Source organism: Vulpes lagopus, chromosome 8 (genome assembly GCF_018345385.1).
Source record: "Vulpes lagopus strain Blue_001 chromosome 8, ASM1834538v1, whole genome shotgun sequence".
Classification (NCBI taxonomy): Eukaryota; Metazoa; Chordata; class Mammalia; order Carnivora; family Canidae; genus Vulpes; species Vulpes lagopus.
In genome coordinates, this window is record NC_054831.1 from 117,342,304 (window position 1) to 117,355,105 (window position 12,802).

The 12,802-nt window shown below is 46.7% G+C and overlaps 1 long non-coding RNA gene across 3 annotated transcripts; it reads left to right on the forward strand.

The window, feature by feature from the left end:
- Nucleotides 1-98: 98 nt before the first annotated feature.
- On the forward strand, nucleotides 99-10,386 carry LOC121497234. 3 transcript variants are annotated; one of them, XR_005989439.1, is made up of 5 exons: nucleotides 99-393; nucleotides 1,058-1,172; nucleotides 2,856-2,979; nucleotides 6,125-6,273; nucleotides 8,448-10,386. It is a non-coding gene; the product is annotated as an uncharacterized LOC121497234 (long non-coding RNA). The 3 variants fall into 3 exon arrangements; XR_005989438.1 differs by lacking the exon at nucleotides 1,058-1,172 and having other exon boundaries at nucleotides 6,016-6,273; XR_005989437.1 differs by lacking the exon at nucleotides 1,058-1,172 and having other exon boundaries at nucleotides 105-393.
- Nucleotides 10,387-12,802: the final 2,416 nt, after the last annotated feature.

A 12,802-nucleotide genomic window follows, 5' to 3' on the forward strand; every position in this document is an offset into this window, starting at 1 on the left:
AATGAGAAGACACCAGCCTGTGGCCCATAGCCAGGCCCAACCCAGGTCTCCTGCCTCCCAGTCATTGGCTCTTTTCATGCAACTTTTAATCTCCTCCCAGTGGATTCTGGTGCCTCCTCCCACCCCTTGGGAACCTGGAGCCTGAGCAGAAAGAAAAGAGGAGTGGCTAGGGCCCCCAAAGCCCCAGATACCAAGAGCCGAGTGCCTTTCTCTATGCTCTTCCCCAAGAAGAGACGGTTAGCCTTGACCCTAAGGTCCCCCCTCCAGGGCAAAGCCAGTTGGTGCCTGTCCACACCTGGTACCTCCCTTACTGGCAATACAGTCCAGAGCCAGCACCAGCCACAGTAGAGACAAAGCCACCTAGGCAGCTGCCTGAGCCATAAGGAGTTCCAGGTAAGTGAGGGTATTGGGGGAATGGCCCAAGGGGGTCCGCTGATTCCACAGCACTAGAGTCAGACCCGGGACTGCAGTGGTTTGGAGGTTTGGGAATCTTTTTCTCAAGAGAAGAGGCTTTTGCCCCTTACTTGCTGTAGGCTGAGCCATTGGACCTACCTGGTTCCTCTGCCTACAGCAAACCCTAGGCAGAAGCCCCTCCCTAACCAAACTGCAAGATCTACAAACCAGGAATGAGGCCCTGGTTTGTATGAGGAATGAGCAGCTCTGCTCTTACACCTGGGAGAAGGGAGATGCAGATAAGGACCTCAGGAGGTCTCAGAAAAAGCAGAGCTGGCTGGACATCACAGGTATGGGACTGAGGGTCAAGACTTGGGAGAACCTGCTAAATCTGACTGGATCCTGGCTCCAACCCTGACCCTCCAGTGACTCTGGACAGCTTTCTTCATCTCCACCTTAAGGGTGTCCATTCCTCACTGGTTCCACAAGAAGGATAATGGGGCAACCCCTGGTTCTAAGGTTCTAAGAGGCAGAGGTAGCCTTGTGAAATTTACCCAAAATTGCCCACCCCCTCCATCCTCCCTCTTCCTCTGTCACACTCCTGAAATGTCCTCCTCTGTCCCTTTCCTTCCTCTATCAAAATACACCCTCCTGTGTTCCTCAGGGTGGTTGGCTTACGGTCTCAGATGCTGTGCCCTTTTCAACCTATGCACATTCATAATAGGAACCATTCCAGGAAGAGAGACTAGTGGTGGGATTTCAAGCACCACATCAAGCAGGTAGGTGATAGTTTATAGGGGGGATAGGAAGAGGGAGGGGTCTCCTTATGACTATTCAGGCAGCACGAGAGCAGATGTTATTGTGTGGACACAGATCCAGCTAGAAGTTGTGGTGGCTCCTGTGTACCTGGCCAATGCAATTGTCACTCTGGCCCAGCCTTCAGCCCTCATTCCCTGTCACCAACACCCTGACACAGACTGCTGGTGACACAACATGGCTTTTCTGTTTCCAGGGGCTACCTGTAGAGGAGGAAAAGGCTGTATATAATGGTAGAAGGAAAGCACTCAGAATATTAGGATTCCAAACGGAGCATTTTAAGGGACGCCTGGGTAGCTCAGCAGTTGAGCATCTGCCTTTGGCTCAGGGCGTCATCCCAGGTCTGGGGATCGGGTCCCACATTGGGTTCCCTGTGAGGAGCCTGCTTCTCCCTCTGCCTATGTTTCTGCCTCTCTCTGTGTGTCTCTCATGAATAAATAAATAAAATCTTTTTTTTTAAATGGAGTGTTAAGCATATTTTGGTCCTTAACAGCTCTGCTTTTGTAATACCTGTCCCCCTGCCTAGAATGCCCTTTACCTCCCTTTTCTTCCTGTTGATATCCTGTTTGTCCATGCTTCATGTCTCACTCAAGATGCAGCTGTCCCAGTCTTTCAGACCCAGCAGAAAATGCTCTGGGCCCCTGTAGCACTCTGGGTCTCCCCCTACCACGAGCATCTTGAGGCAGGATCATTTCTCCGGTTCTGCCTGCTGGATGCAGAGAGGGCCTCAGGAAATGTTTGCTGGTTGCAACTGGCTAGTGTGAAAGCTGGAATCATGAAGCCACCCCAGCTCTAAGTTGAGGGTCAGTCTTACAGATCAGAGAAAGCTCCTCCCTGAAGATGCTCGGATAGAAACAGCCCCCAGAGTGAGCCCACTGACCACTCCATCACCCTCAGCCAGATTCTACAGAAGGAGAACCAGAGAGAGCCAACAAAGACTAGGAATGTTGTTTGATTGTTTGCCTTTTTAAATAATTATAAGATAACTTATGTTCATTGTTTAAAAATTCAAATAAATGTAAGACTGTAAAGCAGGAAGCTTCCTCATCTGGCTCCCAGAAGTCAATAGATGTTAACAGTTTGGTTCCCGTCCTCCCAGGCATCTCTGCTTATGCGTAAACAAAAATAGAATTCTCTTTTATGAAAATATGATCATGCTTCATGTTTCTATGTGTTCTGTAAAGTAAATTCCTACAAATGGAATTGTTGGTCAAATGCTTGCTCTCTTAAAGTGTGCTGCTTTCTTGAGTAAATTTTTTTTCTTATAATGTGTTTAGTATAGAAAATTGAGAAAATACAGTCAAGACACACAAAGTAAAATCACCCACCAGCCACTATCCTGAGATAACCACTGATTGTGCTTTGGTGATAACATTTACAGTCTTCCCCCCACCCCCCATGTGAGTGTGTTTATGGAGTCTGAACACAGTCTCTTATTGCTCCATAGCCTTCCCCCCCAACACTTAATAACAGACTGTGTTCATTTTTCCATGTTGTTAAACAGTCTTCTACAGCATCAGTTTAATGCCATAAGAGATGTTTGATCCCAGAGTCCCTGGAAGCCTGCTCTTCCTGATGTCCATTCTGAGTAGGGGCCCTATTGCCACAGTTGCTTCAGAATGTAACCTTGGTCTTCCCCCTCCCAGAAGGGGAATGCACTGGGAAGGCCTGAGCACCTGCCACCTCCACCCCTCCTGAGCTGAGGCCCCAACACCCCACTGATGGGCGCAGAGCCCCCCTGCAACTTCTCCACTGCTGCCCACCGGTGCAGTAAGTAGAACCCTGCCCCTTTCCTCTGCCACTTTCTTAAACATTGGGTTCCTCTGATTATGGGGCGTGGAGGGTTTGGGTGGTCCTGCCTTGGAGGGAAAGGAGTTCTTCTGGGCTCAAGTGGTGGGAGGGAGTTGGAGAAAAGTGCTACACACCCTTGAACTTCAGCCAGCTCTTCAGCCAGCTTTTTCTCAGACTTACGGGGCTGAGGGAGGAACAGCAGCAAGCCTGTGCCAGGGGCGGTGGGGCCAGGGCTGGTGGGGAGGGACCTGAAGCCACTTGAACATTTTCTGGTTCCCAAAACAAATACTCGGCTTCCTGCCCAGGCCCACACTGGAATTTTCCAGCCAAATACAATGGACTTGAGTGATCTTGGACAAGACCCTTCTCCACTTTGGCGGGGGGTGTCTCAGTGTCCTCACCAACATACCACGTGGTTCCTCAGGCACCTTCCTAACTCTAGAATTCTATAACTAAATTTGAAATCATGTTTCCAAATGCTCTCTCTTAAAAAAAAAAAGGATTTTATTTATTCATGAGAGACAGAGAGAGGGAGGCAGACACATAGGCAGAGGAAGAAGCAGGCTCCCTGCAGGGAGCCTGATGCAGGACTAGATCCCAGGACCCCAGGATCACGACCTGAGCCAAAGGCAGACGTTCAACCATGGAGCTACCCAGGCGCATCCCTCCAAATGCTCTCTTTTTTCTCCACGTCCCTGCACACTTTATGATGCATTGAATCAAATTGTGCACCAGGTCTTGTTTGAAGCATCATTAACATAATAATCATTCTTAGCTGTCATCTCAGCTAATCTTTAGTGCAAGCTCGAAAGGAGGTACTACTTTCATCCCCATTTTATGGATAAGAACACTAAGTGCAGAGAGTTGAGATGATTTTCCAATTAACCAGTAGAGTGCATATTTGAACCCAGGTCTGTGTGACTCCCAAACCCATGCTCCTTATTATCTTGCCATTCTCATACCATCCTGTGATGGGTGTAGGGATCAACTTCCCTTGCTATCATTGGGGAAACTGAGCTCAGAGAAGGGACCTGAATTCCTCAAGGTCACACAGCAAGTTCATAGCAGAGCTGGGTGAATCCAGGCTCTGTGCCTCCCAGCTTACCCTCACCTCTTGCCCAGTACTGGCTAATTCTCAAAGAGGGAAGCTGATGAACCAGATATAGCCCTTGGGCTGGAGTCAAATGACTAGAACTGAATGGGGGTGGGGTGGTCAAGTGGTGAAGGTCATGTTTGTTCAGCCAAGCCTGGGTGCACCCTCCCCGAGCTCAGTCCAGAGAAATGTTGACTTTGGGCAAGACTTAAATGGAGAAAAGGTGACATTACCTGTGGGGTGGGGGAGGCCCGGGCCAGAGGACCCCTCCATCCTTCTCTGTTCTCCTCCAAAACAGCCCCACTGTGTTATCGACTCTCTCTCTCTCTCTCTCTCTCTCTCTCTCTCTCTCTCTCTTATTCAATCACTCACCTAACAAACCTGTAGAGAGTATCTACTATGTGCTATTACTGAGATAAGCAATGACAGGTGCATCCCAGGTCTCTATCCAAGAATTGACAGCGATCAGACGGTCACAGAGCATGTGCAGAGGGAAGGCTAGAGAAGAGGCTGCGGGAGGAGGTACTGCTGAAGCTGAGGCCTGCAGGATGAGTAAGAAGTGGGTAAAGTGTTCCAGGAAGAGGGAACGGCATGTGCAAGGGTTAGGGGGCCAGAAATGGGGTTGATGTGGCTGAGGGTGGAACATGACCCAGCGGGCAGAGAGATGCAGCTGGAGAGGAAAGCAGGGCAGGTCACGCCATGCTGTGCGGCATCTGTGGGCACTGTGGAGCCATGAGAAGGCATTAATCAGGGCAGGGGTGAGGCCATAGTTGCATGGGGTAGAGCAAAACTGGAGGCCAAGAGAAGGCTGGTGAGGCTGCAGCATGTGGTAGAGAGAAAATTGGAAGGGAGAATTCTCCTGGGAGCACTGGGGGCTATTTCAGAGCCATATTGCTCGGTCCCACTTCCTTATCTCAGGAGCCCCAGAGAGGACAGGTACAGCAAGCTGGCAGTTCCAGGGAACAGGATCCAGAGCTCCCACATTGTTCCTCCGACCAGCAGAACCCTTAGTGTGTGATTCTTGCTGTCTCCCATACAACAGCATTCCTGGGTAAAGTGTCTGGTGGCAGGGAGCTCACTAGCTCTGCTGCAGCCCATCCCACTACTGGACCATAATGATTAGGAGACCTTTCCTTATGTGGGTCCCCTTGCGTCCCCATTGGTTCTAGCCCTGTCTTCTGGGTCCCCCCAGACAAGACTGGCCTCCTTTTCATAGGATGACCCTTTAAAGATCCCTCTGTTACTGCTTTTCCAATGACATCTTCCTATTTTTCAGCTGGATAAACTGAGGCAGGAGTACTGGATTTCTCTACTACTTAAGCACGTTAGCCTACATGAGAAAAGGGGAGTCAGCCTGGGTTTGAGTCTTGGGCTTGCCACTTCCCAGCTGGGTGATCTTAAGGAAGACACTTCATCTCCCTAGCTTCCGTTTTCCTGAGAAACTGGAGTAATAACATCTACCCTTCAATGAGTCAAACTAATATTACTATCTAATGAGAGCTGGAATTTATTGAAGGACTATCATGTGCCAGGTGTTGTCTTGCTGGGCTGGCCCACATGCCCGGCCCGTTCTTGTTGGGAATCACATGGATAGCGTGAAGTCCTGGCAGCATGCAGACCTGGGTTCAAATCCTACTTCTGCCCCTTACTAACTTTTTAACCTCAGACAAGCCAGCCTCTGCATCCCCATCTGGTAGATGGGAATATTACAGGCAGCTTGCCAGGTTGGACAAGACAAGGCATATAAAGCCACAAGGTGTTATTCATATCACTTCTCTCACTTAGAGTCCACAAACATGGACCAGGTACCATGTACTTCTAAGTGCTAACCAGTGGGGGAAATAGAACTATTGGCTACTTGCCCAAGGTCACTCAATCTTCACCTCCAAGTCTGTTCTTGCGCTATACCATACCTCCCCTAGACTTGGGATCTCAATCTTGTGTGGACACAGCTACTGAGGGCAGGGGCACAGCCTGCCCCTGGAGAGCAGTCTGCTACTCCTGCCTTGACACTTCAGTCCCTTTGGCCAGATGTGGGTGGCTTGCAGGCTGCGGTGATCATCATCCCGGCCCTGTTGTCCTTGTCCACTCTGCTGATCGTCAGCTGTATGTTATGGAAGACGTGCTCCCGGTGGTCTCACGTCATTCACCCCAGTCCACCATCCCCATCAGGCACCCAGGTAAGCCACTCAAGGACTGAAAAACTAGAAGTTTCCATTTATGTTTTATTCTCAGTCTCCTTGGCACAACACTCAGAAAAAGCCCTAGCGAGTGTGTATTGCCCAAAGGTGTGACATGTGACCCTTAAGAGAAGAAACTCCTTTACTCTCTTGAGGCAATAAGCAATAATATGCTGAACTAGATGAAGCCCTGCAGAGGCTACAACCATGTAGTGTAGCCTCATAGTCTCCTGTACCCTTGTCCAGGTTCTGTTGGACAGTACTCACAAAACCTTGGGTCAAGGAAGCCCATTCTGCAGCCCCTGTAATTATGGCTCTGGATGACTGTGAGGCCAAGGCTTCCCTTGGCCAATGCTGCCCCCTTATCTCCCTGAGAAACCCCCCCTCCCTGAGCTGGTGGCATCTTCACAGGGAATCTCACAACAAAACAGGAAGACCAGCACCAGGGCCTGGATGAGAGCATGTGGTTTCACTCCAGTTGGGGCTTGGCTTATCACACTATCCAAGGCTTGATGTCCCTAGAATTTTCCACTGGTCACACCTTAATTTTTTTTAAAGATTTTATTTATTTATTTGACTGAGAGAGAGAGAGAGAGAGAGCACAAGCATGGGGAGGGAGAGAGGGAGAAGCAGGCTCCTTGCTGAGTAGGCAGCCAGATGTGGGACTTGACACAGGGCTCATCTTGGGGCTCAATCCCAGGACCCTGGGATCATAACCTGAGCTAAAGGCAGATGCTTAACTGCTTGACCAACTGAGCCACCCAGGTGCCCCACCATTTGTCATATCTTTTTAAACAAAAAATGATTTTATTTATTCATGAGAGACAGAGAGAGAGAGAGGCAGAGACATAGGCAGAGGGAGGAGAAACAGGCTCCATGCAGGGAACCCGATATGGGACTTGATCCCAGGACTCTGGGATCACACCCTGAACAGAAAGCAGACGCTCAACCACTGAGCCACCCAGGCGTCCCCCATTTGTCAATCTTAAAACACTCACATCATCTGTGCTTTCCTGCGGTCATGGAATTTCCACTTATAACATGGTGCTTCTAGAGAACATGGCCCTAAGCCCCTGACAGGCAAGGCTTGGATGGCATGGAAATCACCAGGACCATGAACCCCTGCCCAGCCTGGAGCCTCCCCTATCCCTTATCCACTGCCTGATCTCTGGGATTCAGAGGGGCAACAAAGGGAGGAAGTGGGTATCATGCAGCTAATACAAAATCCCAGAATTCTCACTAGTGTCCTAAGATCTCAGACGTCTGTTCTGACTGCCAGCCACAGGTTCATGGCCAGGTTCTTCGACCTATCCAATAATAACCAAGTATGTTGGGTTCTGGGTTCATAATGACAAATGAGACTCAGACTAATAATCTAGTACTTGGAACAGAACAATGGCAATGAGAAGTGCTTGGATGCGGTATAGGAGTGGAAGCTTGTGGAAGCTCCTAGAGCTTCCCAGAGAAGAAACCATTAACTGGGCAAGGAAAGAGAGTTAAGGAAATTTCCAAGAAGTGGCATCTAAACCAAGAACTGAAGAATAACTACAGCTTGTTGGAAGGAAGGTGGAAAAGGATAGTCCAGGTAATGGGAACAGAAAATAAAGTGTAGGGGTTGGTGAAACACGGCCTACTTCCTGGTTTTATAAATAAGTTTTATTGAAACATAGTCATATCCTTCATCCACTATGTATTTGTCTCTGACTGCTTTTGCTGTACACAGCAGAGCGAAGTAGTTGTGACAGAGACACTGTGGCTTGCAATGCATACAAAATTTACTATCTGACCCTTAATTCCTAGAGGTTACCGAATTCGGAACATAATGGCTGGAGGGGTGGGGGAGGAAATGTGCAGTAGGCAGCTCATGACGAGTCCTTAATGGATTGACCCAGGAAGAGACACATCTGATTTAAACTGATCTAATTAGGGGCCCCTGGGTGGCTCAGCCTATATTAAGCCTCCAACTCTCGATTTCAGCTGGGGTCATGATCTCAGGGTTGTGAGACAGACCCCACAACGAGGGGGTTGGGAATGCTCAATGCAGAGTCTACTTGAGATTCTCCCTCCTTCTCCCTTTGCCCCTCCCTCAACCCATGCTCGCTCTCTCTTTCTCTCGAATAAATAGATCCTCTTAAAAATAAATAAACTGATCTAATCGGATTCTCTCTTTCTAGGAATTTGAAATGTGGAATGTAAGACCCAGAAATGGAGTTGAGTGACAATAACATCTGTGAACCTCTGCGGATGAGAACCCCCAGACTGCTTAATCAACAATTCCTTTGAGTCAGAAGCCCCTTCCAGTCAATTCCCCAAACTCTGAATTTTCATTTCCTTTCAAAGTCAGTTTCTCTTATTTTTAATAGCCTTAACTAAAATTCAAGGAGTGGAGAAAGATAAAGCCAGAGGGGTATGTAGGTTTAATCAACACAGTCCAATGTAAGTACAATATGAACCACATATGTAATTTCACATTTTCTAGTAGGTACACTGAAGAAGGTAAAAAAAGATGAGTGAAATTAATTTTAATAATATATTTTATTTCACCCAATATATACAAATATTTCAGTACATAGCCAATATTTTTAAATTGTTAATGAGATATTTTACATTCTCTTTGAATTACATCTTTGAAATCTGGAGTATATCTTACATTTATAGCACATCTAAAATCAGACTAGCCACATTTTGAGCACTCCATAGCCACATGAAGTCAGTGGCTAACATAATGGACAGCACAGATTTAGACCCCGAGGGTGGTGGGGGAGCAGCTAAAAAGTCCTGGCTTCATTCCGAAAGCAGTGGGCATCCAAAGAGATTCAAGCCAGGAAGTAACATGATTTTAAAAAGATTCATTTTAGGAAGATCATTGTGACTTCCTCTTAAAGAGTAGACTGGGCAGGAGTTAAGGCTAGCATTGGCAAAATCAGCTGGGAGGAGTTAAAGTCATCCAGATGAGAGATGAGAGATGATGATGATGACAGACTTTGGCAGTGGCAGTAAAAATACTGGGAGACAACTGAATTCAAGAGATGCTTGGGTTGGGTATCCCTGGGTGGCTCAGCAGTTTGGTGCCTGCCTTTGGCCCGGGGCGTGATTCTGGGATCTAGTCCCACATTGGGTTCCCTGCATGGAGCCTGCTTCTCCCTCTGCCTGTGTCTCTGCCTTTCTCTCTCTCTCTCTCTCATGAATAAATAAATAAAATTACAAAAGAAAAAAAGAGATGCTTAGAAAGCAGAAGCAACATGCCTCATCATCACTGTTGCCCTGACACACTAATGCTATTTCCTTCCTGTACACGTTCGTGTATCTCTTCCCCATGACCCCATCCCAAATATCTTCTCCTTTTCTCTCTGGCATCAAAGAAGCAAGTCCTCCCAATTTTTAAGAGTGTAGTCCATGGCAGTTACGCATGCAGAGTGATTCACAGCAGGGGATCAATGAACAATGAACAAATGTCTCCTCTCTCTCTCAAGAAAGTCTTCTCCAGGGGTGCTTGAATGGCCCAGTTGGTATAGCATGAGACTCTTGAGCTCAGGTTTGTGAGTTCAAGTCCCACATTTGGTGTAAAGCTCACTTAAAAAAAAAAAACTAAAAAAGAAAGAAAGAAGGGAAAGAAAGAAAAAAAGGAAAAAAGTCTTCTCTGAATGCTCCTGCCCACACTTAACCCCCAATTCTGAAATATGAAAGCCAGGAATATCAGTGCCACCCAAACTAGGTAAGCTAAAGAATCCTGTTCTAAGAGGTTATTGGCAACTCCAAGAGGTGTAATTATTTCAGCTGCATGAGTGAAGGTGGAAAGTTGTATTGAACCAAGGTGATGGTTTTGCCAAGAGAATACAACAAACAGAAGAGAGACATGATTGTTAAGGGTGATCATGAGGGAATGATGCTAAAGATTGACCATGGAGGGGATCCCTGGGTGGCGCAGCGGTTTGGCGCCTGCCTTTGGCCCAGGGCGCGATCCTGGAGACCCAGGATCAAGTCCCACGTCGGGCTCCCGGTGCGTGGAGCCTGCTTCTCCCTCTGCCTGTGTCTCTGCCTCTCTCTCTCTCTCTGTGACTATCATAAATAAATAAAAATTAAAAAAAAGATTGACCATGGAATTTAAGCTGGCATGGGAATCTAAGTGCTATTCATAAATATTTCAGTTCTCCACTCCACCCTTCCACTTCAACCTTTTGGACTTTGGGTAGAAATGCACTTTCCTGTTCACTTGATGTTGGGCATGGCCATGTGACTAGTTTTGGCCACCTAGTAACAGATCTTACTTAGCTGGAGCATATAATTGATGACAAAACCCTCAGAGTTCTCTTTTCCCTCTGGCCTAGTGACCAACATAAGATGTTGCTTAAGATGTTGGCTTTTCTGTCAGCCTGGGTTTCTGACTACAATAAGCAGAGCCCCATCATGTTCAAGTTGTATGAGCAAGAAATAAAACCTTATTGTGTTAAAGCTTAAAATGTAAACCTTAAATGTAAGTCTGAAATTTTGAGATTGTTACTCCATTACCACTTATCCTATCCTGGCTGATATAGCTAGAAGAGAGAACATTAACAGAGAACTGAAATTAACTAGATTTCAGTTGCTGGAGTTGAAGGATTTGATGGAGTCAGAATATGAGAGAGAATAACTGGAAAGGTATGAGGTGTTACTTAGAAAATCAGATCCATGGCAAGGCCAGTTGTATGACCATGAGTGAGTGGCTGAAGTGAAAAGACAAGATCTCTGAAGCAAGAAATTGAGAGGACAAAATGTTGGAAGGATCATCTCTGTATATTGAAATTGTCAAAGAATAAAACAGAAGCAGTGTTGGAGAGAATAACAGCCAGAAGCTAAATATGGTATTCTCTTCCCACAGCCAAAATAAATGCCATGAAGACAGGGACTTTTGTGTTCATTTTTGTGTCCCCAGTGCCTAGTACAGAGAAGGCATTTACTAAATATTTGCTGAATGAATGACTAGATGAAAAGGAGAGTAGCACCCCATATACTTTGACAAGTAAATCTAACTCAAAGAAGAGAGCTCCCTTCAGTTCTCACTTCCTTGATTCTGTTTTACTGCAGTATTTCTTCCCCAGACCACAGTAACTGTTTTATCTTTGTCCACCCTAGAGTCTGTGTGTTGATCTATCTTGTTGCCAGAAATCTTAAGCAAATACTTTTTAAACTCATCCCTATGGCCTGCATGCTAGCAACTCTAGCTAATACCATCTCCCACATTGTTACTAAACACTGACACTGTTCTCTCCTTTGCCTTCTTCCTCATTCCACATCCAACTCCATTGCCAAATGTCTTCCTTTTATTTCCAGACATATCTCAAATTTGTCTCCTGCTCTTCCACCCTACAGCCACTGTCCTGATTCCAATTCTCATCATCTCTTCCCTAGCCTACAACAACAGTTTCCTCCCAATCTCCCTGCTTTGTCTCTCACCCCTCCTCTCTATATTATCTATTTGGCTATTGATATATAAAAAATTACTTTAAAATTTCATTGAAACTTAAAACCACAAACATATTGTCCCACAGTTTTTTGGGGTCAGAAGCCTGGTAATGGCTAAGCTGAGTACCTCTTAGGGCTGTCACAGCAATGCCATCAGGTGTTGGCCATGGCCAAAATCATTCCAAGGCCTGCCTAGGGGAGGATCCACCCCCAAGCTCACTCACGTGACTGTTAGAAGTCCTCAAGTCCTTGCTAGCTATCGAAGAGAGACATCAGCCCTTTGACACATAGGCTTCTCCATAAGACAGCTCATAACATGGTACATGTCTTCCCTAAGAATAAGTGAACAAGAGAGAAAGAGAGTGCCCAAGACAAAAGCCACAGTTTTTGTAAACTAATCTCAGAAATAACAATCCATCACTTCTAATACAGTCTCTTCATTGGAATGGAATCAATAAACATAGCCCATACTTAAGGGGAAGGAATCTTACTAGAGTGTGAATACTGGAGTTCAGGATCATTGGTGACATCTTAGAAACTGCTTCCCACATCCTCTTCACTGCCTCCTAGGGAGCCATGTAAAGTACATAGCTGAACCTTTCTCTCTCCTTCTGAGAAACTTCCGTTGGTTTGCAGATACCTCAAGAACATAACCTTCATAATATGTCCGAATCTCAGGACAGCTGGGTGGCTCAGTGGTTGAGTGACCGCCTTCAGCTCAGGTCATGATCCCGGGGTCCTGGGAGAGCCTGCTTCTCCCTCTGCCTATGCCTCTGCCTCTCTCTGTGTGTCTCATGAATTAAAAAGAAAAAGTCCAACTCTCCATTTCATTCTCATCCTCCATCTGGTACTCCAGTTCCCAAGAAAGGACTCTGAATTATCACACCTTATTCCTTTGTACATACCATTTCCCAGGTCCGGAATGCTCCCATCAACTTCCCTTGACTTTTCCACCTGGCCAACTCCTACCCATCCATCAAAGTCGACAGCTTCTGTCCTACCCCTCACAGGCAGTTACATCTGTCCCTTATCAGACCCCACTTGGCACCCTGTGCTTTCCACTAACGGCATTTTCCACACCTAATCA